Here is a 17,283-nt window from a genome sequence, read left to right on the forward strand (position 1 = left end):
TCTGTTTGTGTGTAGCTTTTCGTTCATTGATACTGTTGGTTTCCTTAAGGGGAAATATTGTGACCGGTCTTGAGTTACTCATTTTAGAAAAGATGTGCTGGCATTGGAGAGGATGGAGAGGAAGTTCACAAGGATGACTCCGGAAATGAAAGGGTTATCATATGAGGAACTTGTGATAGCTCTGGGTCTGTACTCACTGTAATTTAGAAGGATGAGAAGGGATCTCATTGAAACGTTTCGAATGTTGAAAGACCGACAGAGCAGATGTGGGAAAGATATTGCCTATGGTGGGAGGTCAAGGATAAGAGGTCCAGTCTTAGGATAGAGGGGCGTCCATTTAAAACAAAGATGCGGAGAAATCTAGTTAGCCAGAAGGAGGTGATTTTTTTGGAATGTATTACCACAGGCATCTGTGGAGGACAGGTCTTTCGGGGTGGTAAAAGCAGAGCTTGATATGTTCTTGGTCGGACACGGCATCGAAGGTTATGGGAGAAGGCTGAGGAGGGAAAAATGGCGGTGCAGACTCGATGGGCCACATTGCCTAATTCTTCTCCGAAAGCTTATGATCTCATGGGATCATCCGATGGATAATTTCATCATAAATTTGACATTGGGGATGTAGCTCAGTGGGAGAGCGCATGCTTCGCATGTATGAAGTCCCGGGTTCAATCCCCGGCATCTCCACTATTTTTTGGAAAAATGGACGGAAAATTCCAGATAAAGAAATGTTTATACGCTTGGGTTTCTTTCCGTCGTTGAAGCGCGGGATAAGACTGTAAGATATAAGGGAACTTAGAACGGGCCCTTGCTGTATCAGTGGGGAAATGCAAAAAGCATTGCACAACGTTCATTGCATAGCAACTCCAATGAATCTGTGTAGCACAGTGTCGCAGCGAAACCGTGATGGGCCCATAACTCCGACGTCGCTGGATCGACACTATCTTCTGCCGTATTCCTCGTCCTGACGAAGGGTCTCGGCCCAAAACGTCTACGTCGACTGTATCTTCCTAGAGATGATGCCTGGCCTGTTGCGTTCACCAGCAACTTTGACGTGTGTTGCTTGAATTTCCAGCAGCTGCACAATTCCTCGTGTTCTGCCGTATTCATCACATATCAGTGCGTTTAAAAACCGCTACCTGTCAATCTACTGGCAATCTGTTGAATAATCGAAGGAGAGATGAAGAAAGAGTTTAAATTACATGTGTGCTATGGTCGAAGATGGGCATTTCTGCTTTATCCAAGGTTTTTGATTCCGGTATGTACAGCATGGTTTCGAAGGCACACACTCATCCACGTATGTTTTAATGAGTCAGTGGCAATTGAGGCGAACCCACTGACACTCGAAGATGAATCCCCGAAAACAGTCCTCTCCACAAATTCAAAACTGTCCTGCAAGCGCCCCTGCACCGTTTTGGTCCTCAGTACTGATACTACGGACGTCAGTGTCTGCCTTTATTTAGGGAGTAGAAATAGAGACAAATTTTCCAGTGTGGGCAAAGTGGAAAATCTGGAAAATATTTTCCTGCATCAGTTATATCCTCTTGATAAATGTTCCTCCCCCCAAAACGTTCAGACCGGATTGGGAGCTTTACACTAGGTACAGCTGAATCGGAAGCGATTCCGTGTCCTCTCTCATCGCAGAGGACGAAGTGTATGTGTGAAAAGCGCCGGTGCCACGGTCAACGGACAACATCGGGTGACCATTTGAAGTATCCTGAGCTCGGACATCCTAACGACAGATCGCTCTTTCGCATTCGATTTTCGCTACTTTAGTGTTTAGTATCCCCGTCTGTTACGGGAAAGACGGGGGTTAATTTTCCTGACAGGAAAACGGTTTTGCTGTTTCCATATTAAATTTAATTGCAACTCGAATTTGCAAAGTAAATGTAAAAGAGTTAAAGAGGTTAAATCAGAGTTTGGGGTTGAAGTGATCGGTTGTTTGAGGATGTGGAACAGTCGGTCTGCAGTGACCCCGGGAAGGAAGAGTCTGCCGAGAGGACGGGACTTTGTGTTCAGCTTCGTGAAATCTCCCCTCAGCCACTCTGTATCTCAGAGTTATTCGACGTAACACACGGTGAGGTGGAACAATGTTTCCAGAAATATTTACTTCATCCGCCTCTGCCACATTTTAAATGTTAAACAAAGGCTGTTCTTGTGCTCGATTTAAGGTTTACAGTTCAAAGAGTCAGAAAGGAGAGGGCCAGTGGATTCGGTGCTTTCATCCAGCTCAGGCCACCCTACAGAGACTCCGTGAGACTCCTTCCGTCTGACTGCGAGCTCGGAGCTGTGAAAGGTAATCGACCTGGAACGTGAACTCGGTTTCTCCCTCCACAGACGCTGCCTAAACTGCGGAGTATTTCCGGCTGTTTCAGCGTTTAGTTCAGGAGCAGTCCTGTTTCTCTGACCCCGGGATTGGTGCTGTCCTCATCCGTCCCGGGACACAGTGATTACGTCCCATGTAAAATGTCCTTCGTTGAGGAGTGTGTACTCGTGGCCGAATGTTTTACCAATGCACTGGGAATTCATTGTTATTTCCACTTCTAGTTCTGACAAGCTTTTTTTCCAGCTTGTCTCTGTGGCGCAATCGGTCTGTTAACCGAAAGGTTGGTGGTTCGAGCCCACCCAGGGACGCTGGTGATCCAGCAGCTTTTGCTGCGCGTTGTATTGCCCACCGGGAAACGCTGCGCTGTCCGGAGCCCGCCGTTCCCTGCTCTGCCTCATCACGTTCAGTGGGATTTAATCTTTTTGTCATGTACGGAGATACAGCGAAATGCTTTTCTTTCATACTGTTCAAGGAGATCAAATCATTACACAGTGTATTGAGAGAGAACAATATCCGGATCCCGACCCGGATCTGGGCCGTACCCTCCAAATATCCGGACCTGCAGTTCGTTTTTTTTTTTTTGCACTACCTTACTCTCCATTTTTCTATATTTTATTTATGATTTATAAGTTTTTCAATATTTACTATCGATTTGTAATCCAGGGAGCGGGAAGCGCAGAATCAAATATCGCTATGATGATTGTACGTTCTAGTATCAATTGTTTGGCGACAATAAAGTATAAAGTATATGAAACAATATCAAAATGCAGAATAAAATTTAACAGCGACACAGAAAGCACAGTGTAGATAGATAATTATGTGCAGCATCATAATGAGGTAGATTGCAGGGTCAAGTGTTCATCGTATCGGGAACCATCTGCATACCAGACCCCACCAATTCTCCTCTACCACATTCACCTCCGTCTGACGGAACTTGTCCCCATTCAATCATTTTTCTTTCAACTCCTCCCATTTCCTTCAAACACAGGGTGCAGCCACAGACACAGGCATGAGTCCCAGCTCTGCCTATCTGTTTGTCGGCTACGTGGAACAGTCTATCATGATAGTCTATCAGTCAATCAGTCCATCAGGGTTCGTCTTGTCCTCACCTACCTACCCCAACTCCCAGCCTCCCCCTCCAGTACACAATTCTCTGTAACTTCCGCCATCTCCGGCGGGCTCCCACCACCAAACACATCATTCCCTTCCCCCTCTGCTTTCTGCAGGGATCTCTCCCTATGTGAATCCCATGTGCGTTCGTCCCTCCAACTGATCTCTCTCCTGGCACTTATCCTTGCAAGTGAAACAAGTGTTACACCTGCCCCTACACATCCTCCCTCATTACCATTCAGGGTCCCAAACAGTTCTTCCAGGTAAGGCGACACTTCATCTGTGAGTATTTTACGGTCATCTACTGTATCCAGTGCTCCCGGTGTGGTTTCCTGAATATCGGTGAGACCTGACACAGATTGGGAGACCACTTCACCGAGCACCTACACTCCGTCCACCAGAACAAGCGAGATCTCCCAGTGGCCACCCATTTTAATTCAACTTCTCATTCCATTTCCGACATGGCAGCCCATGGCCTCCTGTATTGTCGCCATGAGGCTACACTCAGGTTGGAGGAGCAACACATTCTCCCTCTCTGACCTTATCTGTTACCTGTCCATCACCTCCCTCTGGTGTCCCTCCCCATTTTCTTTCTTCCATGGCCTTCTGTCCTCTCCTATTAGATTGCCTGTTCTCCAGCCCAGTATCTCTTTCACTAATCAACGTTTCAAGCCTTTAATTCACCAGTCCCTACCGCCTGCCGGTTTCACCTCGTGTTTCTTCCTCCCCTCCACTCACCGTCTAACTCTGATTCCTCATCGTTTTTTCCCACAGATGCTGCCAGGCCTGATGAGCTCCTCCAACATTTTCTGTGTTGCTTGGATTTCCATCATCTGCGATTTTCTCTTTGTGCGTCTGTCGATGTCGCTTCGCACTGACATATTCATGTGCCCATCTAAACACATCGTATATCCTACCGTCTCTGAACCTAACAGCCCCTTCCAAGCACTCACCCCACTCTGTCTAAAAACGTGACCCACACATCTTCTTTAAACTCTCTCCCACTCCGACCTTAAATTCATTCCCTCTAGAATTTCAGATCCTTACCATGGGAAACCAATTTTGACTATCTGCCAAATCTATGTCTCTCATAGTTTTCTACCTCATAATTCGGTGAAGTTTCCTCTCAGGCTCTGACATTCCAATGAAGGCAAACAAATTCAAACACTTAAATAAGGCAACACTCTACAAATCCTGCAGATCCTCCCTGTTAAGAGTCCATTCTTGTAGAAACTGCAAGAGAGTCAGAACAGGATTTAACGGGAAACTCTTGAGGGACGCTAATTCCATCTCTGATCCACGACACAGTGAATGATAATTAATGAATCAATCTTACACGATTACTTGGCACTTGGAGTTCTACACATATCGTGTTCTATGATTTGTTTTGCAGTCTAAAACTGTACAACCTGGAGTGGCCAGGAATCGAACTCGGGTCAACTGCTTGGACAGCTATGCTCACCACTATACCACCATCGTTCAATGACGTTGCAAAGGTTTTGAGTAGTGAGGCGTCTCCCACAGTTCCGTGTGATTCGACCAGTCCCCGAGCTGCTTTCTGTCAGATCATTCCTCTCTCTGCTGCAGGTCCTATTCCGGTAAATTAATATCGCCTCCCCAACAAACCGGAGTTTTACAACCCACGGCGAGCATACTCCAGGAGCCAGGCTGAGTTAGAACAGAGCCCTGGACGAGGCGAAGACCTATTAATGGGATCCTGCCTCGCGCAACACAAAATGGATAAACTAATTCAGTTTATAATTGTCCTTTCAAACCGCACGCTGATGGGAGCCCTTCCTTTGGCCAGATATTGAATACAGTGACTGACTGAATCGCTAAAGAATACTGAGACCCTCCAGTCACACAGTGAGGAGGGGATGATAGAAAGCGCCAGATCCACACTCAACTGTTACGTAACCCGTAACTGGGTTGCCAAACAAGCAGAAATGGAACGCTCGTTGGAGTCTGTGATTACTAGGAACTAATGAAGTTTTATTAAAGAAAAAAGTTATACAGTACACTAATCGCAATGATATAAATCTAACAGGTTAGCAATGATAATACACACATATACACAGAAATAGGGTAATAGGAATCAACCAAGCTCTATCGCAGTCTAGGGGTAAAATGATCAGTCTTAAGAGAAGGAGAGTTCAGTTCAGTTTAGTGCAGTTCGAAGTAGTCGCTATTGTTGTACCGTTGGGCGAGGGGAGAGAGAGAGAGAGAGAGAGAGAGAGAGAGAGAGGGAGACAGAGAGAGAGAGAGAGATGCAGTTGTTTTCAGGCAGACTTTTTGATGCCTTCGCAGTTGGTTTCGGGCAGAACGTTTGATGTCATCTAATCCCGCTGTGGTCACCAACTGTGACCCCTCCGTTCCGGATATGATCGTTCTTCCGCGGTGAACCCGGAACCCAGTCAAGGTTCCCACCGATCCTACCTTTACACCCTATGAACCTCTGATCGGCTCCCGCGAACCGGCCCTTCAAACTCTGACCAACTTGAAGGGGCACACTGCTCTTTCCAGGGTCTCGTGGCGTGTCTCGTGCCTTAGCAAATCTGCTCCTTTTATCCCCCTGCTGGGGTATCACCTGTCCATCAAACTTCAAACAGTTCAGGTTCAAAGCAACCGGTCTGTGAATATCTCAATTGTGTTTCTTTCTCGTTAATCTCTCTCTTCTCTCTTATTAGCATTTTGAATGTTGCTCCATTGTCTTCTGTTATCTCTCTCATTCGCATCATCTGTCCGGTAGGTCTACTTGGCGTCACACATGACACCCCCACACTTAAAAGGATTTTTAACGGGGTAAGAATTATGGGCATGAATGCACATTATAAGATATCCACTAATATACAGGTAGTCATCAGCTATTCTGCTAATACAGAGAACTTTAAGTTTTAACACCTTGACAGACAATCAGCAATCACATTGTCTGTTCCTTTCAAATGTTTTATCTTAATATCAAATTCCTGTAACACCAGGCTCCAACTTAGTAAGCCTTTGTTTTTATCCTTCATTGTGGCCAAAAACACTAATGGATTGTGATCAGTGTCAACTACCAGTGGTTTCCGTGCCGGACAAATATAAACCTCAAAATGTTGTAAGGCCAGTGTGATTGCCAGTAATTCCTTCTCCACAGTGGAATAATTTCTCTGATGGACATTAAACTTCTTAGAAAAATAAGCCACTGAGTGTTCAATGTCCTCTTTGTCTGTCTGCAACATCACAGCCCCTGCCGCTTCTTCGCTAGCAGCTGCTGCTAGGGAGAAGGGTTTTGAAAAGTCAGGCGCATTCAATACAGAGTGGTGACACAGAATCGCCTTCAGACTCTCGAAGGCTTGTTGACAAAGGTCGTTCCACACAAACTTCACATTCTTCGGCAAGAGCTTAGTAAGAGGGAGGGTAATATCACAAAGTTTTTGCAAAACTTCCGATAGTACCCCACAATCGCCAAGAACCTTCTCAGGGCTCTCTTGTCCGTCGGGATGGAAAACGTCAGAGATAGCCCGCACCTTAGCCTGCATCGGTGTCAGCTGCCCCTGTCCTACCCCATACCCCAGATAAGTGACCTTAGCGTGGCCGAACTCACTTTTCGCGAGGTTCACTGTCAGGTTAGCTTCAGACAGCCGTTTAAACAGTTCCTCTACCGCCACAATGTGCTCCTCCCACGTGTCACTCCAGACCACTAAATCGTCAATATACGCTTCTGCGTTCTTTAACCTATTTATCACGGAATTATTCATCCTTTGGAAGGTCCCTGGGGCGCTTTTCATGCCAAAAGGTAAAACATTATACTCGTATAACCCGGATGGAGTGACAAATGTTGAGATTTCTCTAGCCCGTTCGGTTAAAGGTACACACCAGTACGCTTTCAGCAAATCGATCTTTGTGATGTACTTAGCTCTCCCCACTTTATCCATGCAATCGTCTACCCTTGGGTTGGGGTAAGCATCGGTTTTTGTGATGGTGTTCACCTTTCTGTAATCTGTACAGAATCTTATGCTCCCATCGGCTTTCGGGACTACCACACAGGAAGAAGCCCATTCCGGTTTGAATGGCCTAATAATACCTGTGGCTAGCATGTGTTCAATTTATTTCTCCACTGGCTTGCCCTTCTCCAAGTTCATCCTAAAGGGCTGTTGTTTAATAGGCTGATCTGATGTGGCAACAGCATCATGTACCGTCCCCTTGCATTGCCTCGCGACATCCGGACACACATCTGCGTGCCGGTTAATTAGCTTTATCAGCGGCTCGCTCTGTGCAGGGGTTAAATGAGAGACCTTTTCAGCAAAGTTGGCCAAAACAATAGAGTTCTCCAATCTGGTCGGCATCATAGTTATCTTTTCAAAAAGGGATTTCCCCTTATCATTTGGCACCCCAGCCTCATTAATTTTCGTGATAACACCGACTAGATCTGCTTTCTGATCGTGGTAAGCTTTTAACATATTAATGTGTACTAATTGGGTTGGCTTACGTCTATCCGGCGTTTCAATAACATAATTCAAAGAGTCTATCCTTCTAATCAATTTTAATCTCGCCTGGAGGGGGTTAGTTACCACTGGAAACAGAACTAAGACCATATCGCCCACTCAAAACACTTGTTGGCAGGCACGAGTATCATACCACTGTTTCATTTTAGTTTGGGAGTGTCGTAGATTCTTTGGCAAGGTCACAGATATTTTTAAGCCTCTCACGAAATTTTAAAATATAATCAATCACATTGAATTATACTGTCAGACTGGACGATTGCTCTTTCAGGAAGGTCAGAGGTCCTCTGGGCTGATGACCGAAGACGAGCTCGAATGGGCTGAACCCCAATGACTCCTGAACCGTGTCCCTCACGGCAAATAGCAAAAGAGGCAAGGCATCATCCCATCCATAGCGTTCTGTTGACAATAAATTTTAATCATGGTGTTTAATGTTGCGTGGAACCTTTCCAACGCCCCTTGGGACTCTGGGTGATACGCGAGGCCAAAATCTGCTTTGCTCCCATTTCATCCAACATCCGGCGGAATGTGTGAGATGTGAAGACACTCCTCTGATCTGACTGGATTTCCCTTGGCAGCCCCACTGTAGTGAAAAAATTCACAAGCGCTTTTGTCACTGTGGGAGCCTTCACTCTTGCCAGGGACACGGCCTCCAGAAACCTGGTGGCGGCGCACATCATAGTCATCACATACTCTCGTCCACTCGCAGTTATGGGCAGGGGACCGACAAAATTCACAATTATTCGGGAAAAAGGTTCCTCGAAAGCGGGTATTGTTCGAAGGGGTGCTTTAGGCAGGACCTGGTTCGGCTTTCCTACCACCTGATAGGTATAACACCGTCTACAATATTCAATAATATCCTTCCTCATGTTCGACCAGTAAAATTCTTTCATAATTCTATCGACTGTTTTCCTCACAACAAAATCTCCACCGAAGGGTATCTTGTGGGCCAGGTTAAAAATCTCGACCCTGTAAATTTTCGGCACTACCACCTGGTGTACCACCCTCCACTCCTCATCTACGGGCACGGTACTTGGTCTCCACTTCCTCATCAGTACTCCCTCCTTCACATAATAGCCCACTGGTTTTCCTTTTTATTTCTGCATCGGAGAGAGATGTCTCCGTCAAAACCATCAGCTCCTTGTCTCGTTCCTGTGTCTGTATAAATTCCTTCCTCGCTAATGATAAATCTACCTCAACTCCCTCACTTCCTTCCGCTCCACTATGCCTCTTCTTCTCACCTTCTAACCCCTCCTGGTACAAGGCTGGTAAAAACGTCTCAGCTCAATCTACATTCGCTTCGGCAGCCTTTCTGGACATGCGCCGAGTTCCTGCGCAAACGGGATAAACCTGTGAGTCCATGGGCGGGTCCTCAGCCCTGGCAGGCTGGCTTGTCAATCTTACTGCTGGGTACACATCTCCACCTGCAAGGTCGTTACCGAGTAAGACCTCCACGTCTTCCATCGGTAATTCGGGCCTCACCCCTATCGTGACCGGTCCGGAGACCAAGTCACTTTTTAGGTGTATCTGGTGCAAAACTACTGCTTCAGTCCCTTTCCCAATGCCTTTTATCACACTGACCTCCCCAGTCTCGGTCACTGAACTAAATTCTAACACCCTCCCTAAGATCAATGACTGACAAGGCCCAGTGTCTCACAAGATCCGTACTGGAACTGGGTTTGACCCCTCTTTCACCGACACCAATCCGGCCGAAATAAACTTCTCACGCCCTTCCTGAATTCTGTCAGATCTCTTCTCACCTAGCTATTTGTTTGCCGGCTCAATATAGGCAGTCGGAGTCGTCGTTTTTCCTTTCACCGTCTCCTTCTTTGCGGCAAAGCACCTGGACGCAAAGTGACCGGCTTTCCCACAATTACAGCATACGACCCCAGGAGACTTCCTACCAAACTGCTTCCTGTCTTCCTTATCCTTCTCACTAGTGCCTGGCTTACTTTCTGACTTTTCTGGCGGACCCTCCTCGCCCACTTGACTACCCTTCTGGTAGCTTTTACTCGGGGTAAACTTTGCTTTGTGTGTTAACGCGTACTCATCCGCTAACTTGGCAGTTGCGGCTATGGTTTCTGCCTCTTTCTCATCTAGATAGGGCCTCATACCTTCAGGGACACAACCTTTAAACTGCTTAATCAGCATCAGCTGTAGCAGTCTGTCATAATTCCCAGTGGCCTCTTTCGAGGCGCACCAACGCTCACAATACATCTGCATCTCACGGGCAAACTCTAAATACGTGCTTCCTCACGTTCTGGAACCTTTGCCGGTCTGCCTCCGGGACCAACTCATAAATCCTGAGTATAGCCTCTTTCACCACATCATACCTCAGGGCATCTTCTGCTGACAACGCTGAGTAAGCTTGTTGAGCCTTCCCTTTAAGTACGCTCTGAAGTAAAACAGCCCAGTTATCCCTCGGCCAGTCCTGACTTGCAGCGACTTTTTTCAAAATGTAGAAAGTACCGATCAACTTCGGCCTCCTCAAATGGGGAAACCAACCTAACCTCCTGGGTCGCCCTGAACCCTCCACCTGGTTCGGCATTTGGCACCTCTCTAGCGTTATCCTTAACTTCTCAAGCTTAAACTCCCTTTCCTTATCTCTCCTTCTCGTTCTAACTGCTGTACTCTCTCTTCCCGTTCTAACTGCTTTACTCTGAACTCGTACTCGTGTCTTAATTTTTCCATCTGCAGCTGCACTGCTTCTCCACCAGGTTTCCTCATAGACACCACCTCCTGCTCCCCGTGGGAAAACACACCTTCAGATACATAATGCTCAACGTTAGCTCTGTGCATCTCCGCTCTCCTCATTGTCGGCTTCCCCTTAAAACGATTCAACCGTTTTGCAACAGCCGCCAATTCTGATTTCCTGGCATCCTCTAGTGCCTCCAAGGTTGGCGCCTTTAGACATTGCTCAATCTCTATTTCTGGTATTTGCTCTCTTTTTATTTCTTTCGGGAATTTTAACCCAATCAATTTACCCAGTCCCAATTTTGGCTTTCAAAATCCCGGACGAGATCGTACCCCGTGACTGGGTTGCCAAACCAGCAGAAATGGAACGCTCGTTGGAGTCTGTGATTACTAGGAACTAATAAAGTTTTATTAAAGAAATAAGTAATACAGTACACTAATCGCAGTGATATAAATGTAACAGGTTAGCAATGATAATACCCACATACACACAGAAATAGGGTAATAGGAATCAACCAAGCTCTATCGCAGTCTAGGGGTAAAATGATCAGTCTTAAATGAAGCAGAGTTCAGTTCAGTTTAGTGCAGTTCGAAGTAGTCGCTGTTGTTGTACCGGTGGGGGGGGGGGGGGGGGAGAGAGAGAGAGAGAGAGAGAGAGAGAGAGAGAGAGAGAGAGAGAGAGATGCAGTTGGTTTCGGGCAGACCTTTTGATGTCATCTAATCCCGCTGTGGTCACCGACTGTGAGCCCTCCGTTCCGGATACGGTCGTTCTTCCGCGGTGATACTGGCACTCAGGCAAGGGCGGACACACACCCCAGGTTCCCACCGATAGTACCTTTACACTCTGTGAGCCTCTGCTCAGTTCCTGCGAACCGTTCCTCCAAACTTACACCGACTTGTGGGGGCACACACTGCTCTTTCCAGGGTCTCGTGGCGTGTCTCGTGCCTTAACAAACCTACTCTTTTTATCCCCCCGCTGGGGTATCACCTGTCCATCAAACTTCAAGCAGTTCAGGTTCAAAGCAACCGGTCTGTCAATATCTGAATTGTGTTTCTTTCTCGTTAATCGCTCTCTTCTCTCTTATTAGCATTTTAAATGTTTCTCCATTGTGTTCCGTTATCTCTCTCATTAGCATCATCCGTCCGGTAGCTCTGCTTGGCGTCACACATGACACAACAAACAAACGTCAGGAGGACTCTCTGAGCTCTCCTGTACCCTGAAATCAGTGTGACAGATTCCATATCTTTATATATCCTGGTTAGTTCAGTGCTTAGTCTCCCCGCCCGCCACCTGGGAGACGGGGTTCAATTCCCCGATGGGGAGACCGTTTCCTGCTTCAATTACTAATCGGATGTACAAGACATTTCTGAGCCAAAAAAAAGGTTTTTTTATATGATCATTGAGAGTATCGAACAAGTCTGCAGTGAGCCTGGAACGAGAGAGCTTCCTGAGAATATCGGACGGTGGGTTCAACCTCTTTCCCCAGCCATTCCCTCAGCGAGTCTGTATTAAAGCGCCGATCGGAGTTACAATCAGTGACCGAATCCGTCACTCCGAACACATTGAACCGGGACCATTGCTGTGAGTTATCAACTCCCTCACGTCCCTCATTCAGTGCGTCTGCGTGACTGTGTGGAGAAGACAGGCAAAGGGACACCTGAAACAATTTGTAGAGTACAATCCAAGTGGACATATGTTTAATTCCGGGTTTATAGCCATGCCGCCCCTTCTGCAGTCCCCAAAACCTCCGCTCAGAGTGTAATAAAGTGAATTGGGGGAAGGTCTGTCTGAGCTTTGCTCTGTGGTGATAGTCGAACGCATGCGCATCGAGGCTCCGACCCAACACCTGATTGACACTGTACGGCGGAAGACATGCGCAGTCCCATTCCCTCACCCACCGGCAGCAGCGGCTTTAAAGCAGCTGGGAATGGGGAGTACCTGGGCCCGAAGCGGTAAGTTGAGGTGGTGGAGCGGAGAGATCCGAGGGACACCTCGGCCTGGCAATCGGACCTGGGTTCTAGAAGGAACACGGGGGGAGGACGAGACAACTGGAGAGTGTTGGGGCGACAGTGACGGGTGCTGGCAGTATGCCCCACCTGTAATGTGACTGAGCGGAGCCGATGATGGGAAATTCAGAGGGGATGTTCTGTTATAGTATGGAATGGATTTTGGCAAGAAATACAAGGACAATGCTTCGGAAGGAACGGGTTTGGATGAGGAGGGTCCTCCGGTAAGGGCAGAAGATGCTGTGGATTTCACGGTAATGATCACTTTCATATCTTCTTGTGATCAACATTTTCATCCTGGTCGACTAACTAAGAGTATTCAGAAGGATATTGGTAACGTCAGCAATATGTCTAAGCAATGGTCGGGTGTCGGCTACATGTGCTGATTTAAAACAACAGGAGAAAATACTGAACATGAAGACTCTGGACGGAAGTAAAATTGTCAGTACGTTGTGTGAGAAACGAAGGTTCGGGGTGTTATTTCAGTTGTACCTCTGTGAGTTACTGTGAATGAAGGATAGTCAGACAACCTGACAGGGGGTAAGGTAGCTTTGGCTGAGAGATTACAGATTTGGAGAGAAGGGGGAGTGTTTCCCTGTTCTCTTGTGTTTTTCTGATAAATGGCTACCGTAAAACGTACATTTAGGCTGCATTAGTTATTCTGTCAGAAGGTATGACAGATTAACTAATTTAAAACAGAGATAGATAGGTTCTTGATTAGCCAGGGCATCAAAAGGTATGGGGAGAAGGCCGGGGAGTGGGGATGACCGGAAGAATTGGATCAGCCCATGGCTAAATGGCAGAGCAGACCCGATGGGCTGAATGGCCTACTTCTGCTCCTATATCTTTATGGTCTTATGGTCTTCTATGTACATGGAAATAGTACAAACAGAAAACACAAGCCCAGACTCTCCTCATCAGACAAGCAGCCCACTGCCAGTATTGGTCCAGTCAACATTCTCTGCACTGATTCCGATACATTGAGAATCTTCCTTGAATAATGAGACTAAGTTTTTTTAAATGGGCTCCCCCGCCCTATATTAACTGTATAAGATGATGAGAGACATTGATCGTCTGGAATATCAGAGGCTTTTCCCCAGGGCTGAAATGGCTAACATGAGAGGGCATATTTTTAAGGTGCTTGAAGGCAGGTACAGAGGAGATGTCCGGGGCAAGTTTTTTTTTACGCATTGAGTGATGAGTGCGTGGAATGGGCTGCCGCTGACGATGGTGGAGGCAGAAGCGATAGGGTCTTTTAAGAGACTCCTGGATAGGTACATGGAGCTTAAAAATCTACAGGGCTATGGGTAACCCGAGGTAATTTCTCAAGTAACTACACGTTTGGCACAGCATTGTGTGCCAAGGGGCCTGCATTGTGCTGTAGGATTTTGATGTTTCTATAAGGGAAATATAAGCTCCCGACATTTGTATTCTGTTCCCATCGATAGAATATCATGTTCTCTCCACTTGCAGCTGAAAACAGGATTAGGAACAGCCCTTTCAGCCCACGATACCTCTGCTGACACTGATGTCAGGTGAGACTGCACCATCACCGTGTAGCGATTTGCACGACGCTGTTACAGCTCGGGGCATCGGAGTTCAGAATTCAACCCTGCAACTTCTTTAAAGATTCTCTGTATGTTCTCCCTGTGGATATTACCAGTTCTTTTCAGGTGCTCCTGTTTCTTCCCACAGACCAAAGATGTACCGGTAGGTTAATTCATGATTGTAAAATGCCCTATGATTAGGTTAGGGGTAAGTCGGGGTTGCCAGGGTTTGCCGAGCAGTGTGGCTCAAAGGATCTGTTTTGCTCTGCATCTCTAAATAAAATTTACAAAAAATACAAGCCTCGTCAAGTCAAGTCACTTTTTATTGTCATTTCAACCGCAAATGCTGGTACAGTACACAGTAAAAACGAGACAACGTTTTTCAGGACCATGGTGCTACATGAAACAATACAAAAACTACATTGAACTACATAAAACAATACGAAAACAACACTAGACGACAGAGCTAGACAGAACTGCATAATGTGCACAAAGCAGTGCAGACATTACAATAAATAATAAACAAGACATTAGGCACCGTAGAGGGTAGTAGGTTGGTGTCAGTCCAGGCTCTGGGTATTGAGGAGTCTGATGGCTTGGAGGAAGAAACTGTTACATAGTTTAGCCGTGAAAGTATCCATGTTATCCAATTTTCCGTATACTAATCCAGACAAAATGTTGGGAAATCTCTTCTGTACCCTTTCCACAGTCCCCACATCCTTCCTGTGATGTAGCAAACAGAACTGCACACACGACTCGAACCGTGACCTAACCAAGGGTTTGTCCAGCTGTAACATGTCATCCTATGGTTTGTACACAACACCATGACTGATGAAGACAAGGTTACCGCACATCTCCATTCGCTTTCAATACCACTTGCAGGATGATATGGACAGACACATCGAGAAATATCACTGCTCCCAAGGGTGCTGTCATTTACTGTGTACGTTCCTCCAACATTGGAATGTAAACTCGTCACACTTGTCCAGATTAAACTCTGTCCCCCGCTTCTCCATCCATGATTCCAACTGATCTACATCCAGTTCTGTCCATTTAACAACCTTCCTCACCACCCATAATTGCACCAATATTCACGTCATCAGCGATCTAATCAGCCCATGTGTATTTTGATCTGGTCAGATAGCGGTCCCATCACTGATCACTGTAGACACACTGTTTACATATCCACCGTCAAAAGCATTCTTAATTCCAGCTGCCTGAATGATGGTACATAATACACTCCATTCAAACCCTCCCACAAAGTGACTCGAGGAAAGTTACATATTGATCACGGAATAGTGTTTGATTGCATGCTCTGGCCCTGTTGCTCTGGTTGCTCTGCTACAAAGTACCTGAAGATCAGTTCAATGCAACCAGTGACATTTTCTCTGTGGTATTGATTAAAATGTTAAACAATTTTAATCAACAAATTAAACTGCTAGAATGCATCTCAAAGAGATGCACAGTAAGAGAGATTGGAAGATGCAGTGTGTACCCTGAATCGAACACTGTACCAAAGACTGACAGGTAGAGAATGAACCCCACACTCTCACACTGTACTAGAGACTGACAGGTACAGAATGAACCCACACTCTCACACCGTATCATAGACTAACAGGTACAGACTGAACCGCACACATTCACACTATACCAGAGACTGACAGGTACAGAATGAACCCCACACTCTCACACTGTACCAGAGACTAACAGGTACAGAATGAACTCCACACTCTCACACTGTACCAGAGACTGACAGGTACAGAATGAACCCCACACTCTCACGCTGTACCAGAGACTGACAGGTACAGAATGAACCCCACACTCTCACACTCTACCAGAGACTGACAGGTACAGAATGAACCCCACACTCTCACACTGTACCAGAGACTGACAGGTACAGAATGAACTCCACACTCTCACACTGTACCAGAGACTGACAGGTACAGAATGAACCCCACACTCTCACGCTGTACCAGAGACTGACAGGTACAGAATGAACCCCACACTCTCACACTCTACCAGAGACTGACAGGTACAGAATGAACCCCACACTCTCACACTGTACCAGAGACTAACAGGTACAGAATGAACTCCACACTCTCACACTGTACCAGAGACTGACAGGTACAGAATGAACCCCACACTCTCACGCTGTACCAGAGACTGACAGGTACAGAATGAACCCCACACTCTCACACTCTACCAGAGACTGACGGGTACAGAATGAACGCGCACTCTCACACTGTATCAAAGACGGTCAGGTGCCAGTAAATGAAGTGATTGAAGCTGAACCCAGTGAACCAAAGGCTCTTTTCAGACCCACTCACAATGTTTGTAAAGAGGCTGAGTAGCAGGTGATTTTCATTCAGAGTATTGGTCTGTGTATCTATCACAGCAATGACAATGTCCGGAAGCATCCCTGGTAACATTTTCTCTTCTTCTGTCATGTTTTTTTTTCCCTGCAAAATAAACCGTTATATGCCTGCACAGAAAGTGCTCTGCTTCAGTCCTGGCTAATTTCACCTCTACCTTGAGAGATCTTGCATTCTCCGTAGCAACCGTTTTGTTTTAAAATACCTTTGAATTTTCTTAATCATGACATTTCATGTTCCATTCTGGTATTTATAATTCCCTATCTAGGATCATAGACAGTACAGTACAGCACTGCAAAAGCCATTTGGTCCATGATATTGTGAGAACAATGATTTCAATTTATTCTAAATGCCCCAGCATACAGAAAAATTGCTGATGAAAACAGCAGGCCAGGCAGCATCTATATGAAGAGGTACAGTCGAAGTTTCGGGCCAAGGCCCTTCATCTTGGCCAGAAACGTTGACTGTACCTCTTCCTATAGATGCTGCCTGGCCTGCTGCGTTCACCAGCAATTATTATGTGTGTTGCTTGAAATTCCAGCATTTGCTGATTTCCTCGTGCTTGCGTATTCTAAATGCCTGCCTGTTTATCATCCATATATCTCAATTCTGGTCATATGCATGTCTATCTAAACACTTATTAAATTGCACCAGACTATCTGCTTCTATTACTACCTATGGAAATCTATTCTAAGCACTTATCACTCCCTGTGATTTAAAGAAAAAAAAAACTCCTCTTCATATGG

The 17,283-nt window shown here is 46.2% G+C and overlaps 1 protein-coding gene and 1 non-coding gene across 2 annotated transcripts in view; one reads left to right on the forward strand and one right to left on the reverse strand.

Annotated features, from left to right (window-relative positions):
- LOC140189109 (uncharacterized) overlaps positions 1-17,283 on the reverse strand; it is a 579,671-nt gene that overhangs the window by 227,901 nt on the left and 334,487 nt on the right. The gene's annotated exons all lie outside the window — the stretch shown is intronic.
- Positions 613-684, forward strand: trnaa-cgc (transfer RNA alanine (anticodon CGC)). Its single transcript has one exon. It is a non-coding gene; the product is annotated as a tRNA-Ala (tRNA).

This window comes from Mobula birostris, chromosome 28, assembly GCF_030028105.1.
Source record: "Mobula birostris isolate sMobBir1 chromosome 28, sMobBir1.hap1, whole genome shotgun sequence".
NCBI classification, from domain to species: Eukaryota; Metazoa; Chordata; class Chondrichthyes; order Myliobatiformes; family Myliobatidae; genus Mobula; species Mobula birostris.